Source organism: Sinocyclocheilus grahami, unplaced genomic scaffold (assembly GCF_001515645.1).
Source record: "Sinocyclocheilus grahami isolate Dianchi unplaced genomic scaffold, SAMN03320097.WGS_v1.1 scaffold71.1, whole genome shotgun sequence".
Classification (NCBI taxonomy): Eukaryota; Metazoa; Chordata; class Actinopteri; order Cypriniformes; family Cyprinidae; genus Sinocyclocheilus; species Sinocyclocheilus grahami.
Genome location: NW_015505250.1, coordinates 1,762,551 through 1,768,709, shown reverse-complemented (window position 1 = coordinate 1,768,709; position 6,159 = coordinate 1,762,551). Strand labels below are relative to the sequence as shown.

Sequence of the window (6,159 nt, the reverse complement as noted above, 5' to 3'; positions counted from 1 at the left end):
CCCACCCCAATCTATTTTTATCGATCTGATATGCTTGTAACACCGCCATGGTGTGCAAACATGCGCCAGCCTGACCTACCGCCGTATAAGCTTTCCCAACCAGACTCGATGTAAGCCTAACGGGCCTGGTGGGAAGCTTCGGGGCCTTCAGGGACGATGCTGAGGATGGGGAGAGATAGCTCGAAAGCGTCTGCTCCACCACTGGCATCGCCCCATATACCTTATCATTCAGCCCCATGATGTTCTTTGAATAATTCGAGACTGTGGGGCTGTAATACGGGATGAGTATGGTTTCTCCCACGATCTTGACACCTCAGCATGGAGATGACGGCCCCCGTCGTGAAGGCTGTGATCTGGATTATTACTAATTATTTTTAGGACGAGCGTCCTGTTTCTAGGCTGGCCAAACGATATTTTATTTTGGCACGAAACACACCCCATAATCACGAATCACATCTCATACGCAAGGGACTGTGGTGGCGAGTCCACAGTCTCCTCTGTCTCGACACTCGTCACATCCACCTCCTCGGAGGAAGATAGATGAAGCGTCTGATCCTAATGTTGCTTCTTGAAGGAGGAATAAAAGATGGTTTCAGGGGGATCAGGTGTCAGCAGGGGTCAAGGCAAGTGGAGGACCTTTGGCAACTTGAGTATGTAGCAGCTTGCCGCTGTCTACCGTAGGATATCATACCCATGAGATGCCAACTGGGCGGAACAGGAAAAAGATCACAAATGGTGGCTCCTTCAGAAATGGTGATTTAAATTTCCCCGGGTGTTTGGCTTTTAATAGCTAAAGAGATTTGTTTTGTCCCATACCAGACAGGTGGAAAACCTGACAACATGTTTAATGATATTTCAATGATATTTCTTTTTAAAAATTACTTCTTAATTATCACTCTTCTTCTTCATCATTTGATTAATATCTGCTGTCATAATATAAAATGCACAAAAACATCTATTAAAATTAAATTAAGTCCCTTTCCGTAAGAAGTAGTTGCACAAAAATGCACCAGGCAAATAGTTTTAAGTGTTGGGTTTTGGGTTTTTTTGGAAGCCAATTTTTGCCTCAGAGTAAAAATTATGTATAATTAAAATAATAGAAATACAAATTATGTGATATAAAGCCACAATTGTGAGATATAAAGTTAACATGGCAGGATACAAAGTCACCTTATGGGGTATATAGCATTCACAATTATGATAAAGTAAATGGCTAAAAAAGCCATATATTGCGAAATATAAAGTCTATATTCTACAAAGGGTTTATTGTGAGATACATTTTCATTTATTTTACTCTGAGACGGAAATGGGCTTCAATGCTAATCAGCCTAATTTAAATGGAAAGAAAGTGTGTTTGTGGTGAAAACAATGACAGTTACTATAATCTAAATATGTTGCAGTGCTATTTCAGTGCATTAGCAGAACTGTTTATTGAATTCGCCCTATAGACTTACCTACTAAACAAACAAAGCTTAAACTCACTGAGATGTAAGTCCTGTCTAAGCAAGCACATAAAGAGATCTGTCTGGGTTTTGATTATACGTCGAGCATGAATAACTCTCATGGCTATTCTTGGTCATTTGAAAAGGCCATTCAGTGTCAGGAAATGAAACAGTGCTATTCCCTCATAAGCTAATTGGCTGGATTGCAGGTGTCTAGTTTCCTGTAACCGTTTTTCCAGCACAATAAATATCAGTTCCCTTGGTTACAGGGCCTATTGGCAAGCTGAGGATCTGTGTTTGTTTCTGATGAGGTGGAGAAGTGCACTTTTCTGTATCAGGTGTAGGTTTTGTGATTAAGTTTGTGTTCCTGTGCTGAAATATATTGTCACGATGCTCATTTGTGTTGCAGGGACCCAGCAGGACACCACAAGCCCGAGAAGTGGTTCTCACGGCTTTTGGCAGCCGATCGTAGGACATTCATTAGCTTCTGTCAGCATGCATATTGTGTGTGAGAGTGTGTGCATGCATGTTTGTGTTCTTTCAAGCACCGGCTTTGTGCTTTGTTAGTGGTCTTTTACTCTGGCAAGTTTATATGATGGTACTTTGAGACCCTCCTTGGCAGCATAATAGATCCTGAGATTTGCTTGGATGTTTCTCTGACGTTGAGAAGATATAGAATATAGAGTACATTTCAGACTGAATTTGGCCAGTGAATTTCTGTTTCTATTATTTATTTATTTTTAACTGTTGTTCCAAAAGAAGTTTAGAATGCAGATAAGTGGAGTGATACAAACAGTGAAATGTCTTTTGGAACACTGTTCGGCCAATCAAATTAGAAGGCCAGAACTACCTGTATGCTTGTAATAAACAAATTCAAGAAATTTTAAACCATTTCTTCCAGCTAAAATACAAGTCCCCTATCCATGACTTTCTCCAAGGAAAAGTTGTTTCATCTGAATCAGGAGAGAAATATATACAGATCAAGTTTATAAGCAAAAAAAAAATTCTAATCAAATATGTTAGTGGACTTAAAGCACCTTAATTATGATTTGTTTCTTACAGACACACAGCTTTTCACTTCACAAGAAGTTAATGGATTGACTGGAGTCGTGTGGATTACCTGTGGATTATTGTGATGTTTTTATCAGCTGTTTGAACTCTCATTCTCTTGGCGCTCATTCACTTCATTGGTGAGCAAAGTAATTTAATGCAAAATTTTCTCCAAATCTGTTCTGATGAAGAGACAAAGGCTCAAATGGCACCCTAAACCCTCACAGTCTTCCTCTGAGTCCGAAAGTTCATGACGTAATGCCGCTTTGACTGCTGGGTAGAAGTCAGCTGCATAGCTCGTGGGCTAAGCAGAAGGTTACATCGATGGAACATAGCAGCACCCTTCTGAAAGCTAAAATGACGAATGGGACACCCTATGGTCTCACAAACTTAATAGACATGCACACGCAGCGGCCATTTTAAGTCCTTAAGACCGAAAGTGTACATGAAGTGTGTAATTTGGGACAGAGCCAAACTCATCTACATCTTGGATAGCCTGAGAGTAAATTCTCAGCAAATTAAAATTTCTGGGTGATCTATTCCTTTAGCTCTGATCATGCTTTAAAATGGTTTAAAATTAGCTTTTTTGTTTCAGAGAAGCCATTGGTTTCATATGCTTTTCTTTCTTTCTTTCTTATAATATATGAATAGAAAATATAATAATATGAATAGAAAAGTGTAAAACAGGTGGATAAATAATTACACTCGTCACTTTCTGATTCATGAATTAAATACAGTTAAAGGGATAGTTCACTCAAAAATAAAAATTCTGTTATCATTTACTGATTCTGTTGGTCCAAACTTATGTGATTTACTTTCATCTGCAATATATAAGAAGATATTTTGACTTTTCACTGTATGGACTAAAACAAACTTTTTTATATACATTGCTGATTACATATTATTGTAGCCCAGTTTGTGCTGGATACAGTGTCAGACTTTATCCATTAATATGTTTATAAGCAATTGAAAAAAGCACAAATGTCAGGGCATGTCAAAACTTCTCCAGGGCCCCAAACCCCCCTCAGACCCCAGCGTTTTAACACAAAAAGTCATACCGGTTCCAAATGACATGGTGAAAATAATTTTAATTTGTGATAGAAGTGATTTTGCAACTCAGTATGTACGAATATTCCCATGTTTAGGTTTGTATTGACCTCAGCATCTCTCCTTTTTTTTTTTTTTTTGGTGACTTCTACCATTCTGCGGTCTCGCCGCTACCTCCCCTGGGCGCTTCAGCGCTCTCTAAAAGAGTATTTCCTCAAAAAAGAGCAATTTCAAAAAGAGCTTCACGAGCGACGGGCGTCTTATTAAAGATGGCTTCCCGCTCGTGCGTTTCTGAATGTGGTCGCTTCCTGGCTTCATCTGATGGTCATGATCACTGTGTCTCGTGCCTGGGCTTGCAGCATGCTGAAGCAGCGCTCATGGATGAGTCATGTTCTCAGTGCGGGAACATGACCACCGTGACGTTGCGGTCTAGATACCTCCTCATTAAACAGGGGGGTATCCCCCTTGCCATGCCCCGCTCTAGGTCCTCCGGTTCTCTGAGGGCTACTTCGGTTCATGGTCAGGGAGATCTGAGGATCACGGTGAGAGCTTCCCCGTCGAGTATGTCTCTGCGGGCCTCTCATTCCTCTAGCATGTCGCACCACCTGGAGTTCCCAGACGAGTGTGCTGGATCCTCGGACAGGGAGGGGTTCAGCATCTTGTGCGGAGCACAGGCGGATGACAGGATATCGATCACTGCATCGGAGGGCGAGCTAGGCTCTGGAGATGAGGATTCGGCTGCGCTGCCTCCGTCAGGAAGAGTGGCGTTGCCCGAGTCAGATCCAGAGCTGACTGCTATGCTTTCCCGGGCCGCCGAGAGTGTTGGGCTGCACTGGAGGCCTCCTCCTTCTCCCGAATGCTCGAGGCTGGATGATTGGTTCCTGGGGGCGCAAGCCGGTCGTCGGCAGCTGCCTCCGGTTCCATTCTTCCCGGAAGTGCATGAGGAGGTTACTAAGTCTTGGAAGGCACCTTTTTCTGCCCGAAACAGACTTGGTGCCTCCTCCGTCCTCACCACCCTCGACGGTGGGGTGGCCCAAGGGTATGTGGACATCCCCCCAGTCGAGTGCGCTATTGCTATGCAGCTCTGCCCGCAAAGCGCCGCTGCCTGGAGAGGTAGTCCACGCCTTCCGTCCAGGGCCTGTAAGTTCTCGTCCGCTCTGATGGCTAAGGCTTACAGTGCTGCTGGACAGGTCGCTTCCACCCCAGAACGCCATGGTCCTCCTGCAAGTCCACCAGGCCACGGCGTTGAAGCAGTTGCACGAGGGTGGTGCTGACCCAGGTGTGCTGCAAGAACTGCGCACGGTGACGGACCTCACGCTTAGGGCGACGAAAGATACAGCGCGGGCCCTGGGTCAGACGATGTCCACATTGGTGGTCCAGGAGCGTCACCTATGGCTGACCTTGGCGGATATGAGGGAGGACGACAAGCATCGCTTCTTGGACTCCCCGATCTCCCAGGCCGGCCTATTCGGCGAAGCGGTGGAGGGCTTTGCCCAACAGTTCTCCGCCGCGCAGAAGCAGACGGAGGCATTTCGACAAAAGAAAAAAAAACATCCTGCCCCGGCGGTCTGCTGCTGTCTCCACCCCACCACTGGCTGCAGTCCCTCTGTCTGCTCGTCGCTGAGGGCGCCCTCCTGAGCGTGGAGCTGGCCACAGGAAACCGGCGCAGCCCGCCTCCGCCCCTGCCAAGCCCGTGAAGCGCCAGCGTCCCTGAGACGGGCGACCCGGAGCTCTTGGATCCTGCTCTTCAGGTGATGGTTACCGCACCACTCCTTCCCCTGGAGGAGGGCTGGGTGGAGAATCTTTTGTTCCCGTTTTTTTCTGTTCCCAAAACGTCAATAGAAGAGCAGTTTCCTTTGCATCCGGATCCCAAGGGGGCGAGGATGGCGGTGCACGAGACCCAGTCTCCACACGGCCGTCCTCCTCTCCTTTCGCCTATGGGCAGCAGGGTCCGGTTCAGGGACGCTATGCCTCCTCACGAGCCCCCTGCCCAGCTGTGGAGCCAGGTAAGTGGCACGCCGCGCACTCAGACCCCACCCTGGGACGCACGGCCTCCCGGGTTGGGTCCCTGTGTTCCACTTCGCTGCCCCACTGCGGGTACGTCAGTGGTTTCCCTGGTCCCGCTTGTTCGGTCGCTGGGGGCCTGGTTAGCACTCCCCAGGCCTTCTCGCTGGCTCATGAGAACCATCAGACTCGGCTATGCGATTCAATTCGCCCGACACCCTCCCAAGTTCAGAGGTATTCGGTTCACCTCTGTGCTGGACATGGATGCTCCTGTCTTGCGTGCAGAGATCGCGGTCCTATGCGGGGCGCTCGATAGCAGACATCTGTAGAGCTGCCGGCTGGGCGACGCCTAATACGTTTGCGAGATTCTATAATTTCGAGCCCGTGTCCTCTCGTGTACTTGCCTCAGGCAGGCAGTAACACCGGACCCGCTCGGTGTCGATCACGCTTGCTGCGCCATTCCCCTCTAAGGACCAGATACGTGCGCTTATTTGCTTCTCAGTTCAGTACCCCGTCGGCGGTCAGGCGTTGCGGAGCGCCAGACGCCAGGCTCAGCACTCATGTGCATGCCCAAGGTCAGCCCTTGTGCTGGGCTAGGTGCCCGTGTGTAGTGATT

General features: G+C 47.2%; 1 long non-coding RNA gene across 1 annotated transcript in view; it reads left to right on the top strand.

Annotated features, from left to right (window-relative positions):
• The first annotated feature begins 2,592 nt into the window (after positions 1-2,592).
• The window catches only part of LOC107585537 (uncharacterized), a 24,115-nt gene continuing 20,548 nt past the window's right edge, over positions 2,593-6,159 (top strand). Inside the window, exon 1 of the long non-coding RNA XR_001609257.1 lies at positions 2,593-2,632. This is a non-coding gene — a long non-coding RNA (uncharacterized lncRNA). The remainder of the gene's footprint in view (positions 2,633-6,159) is intronic.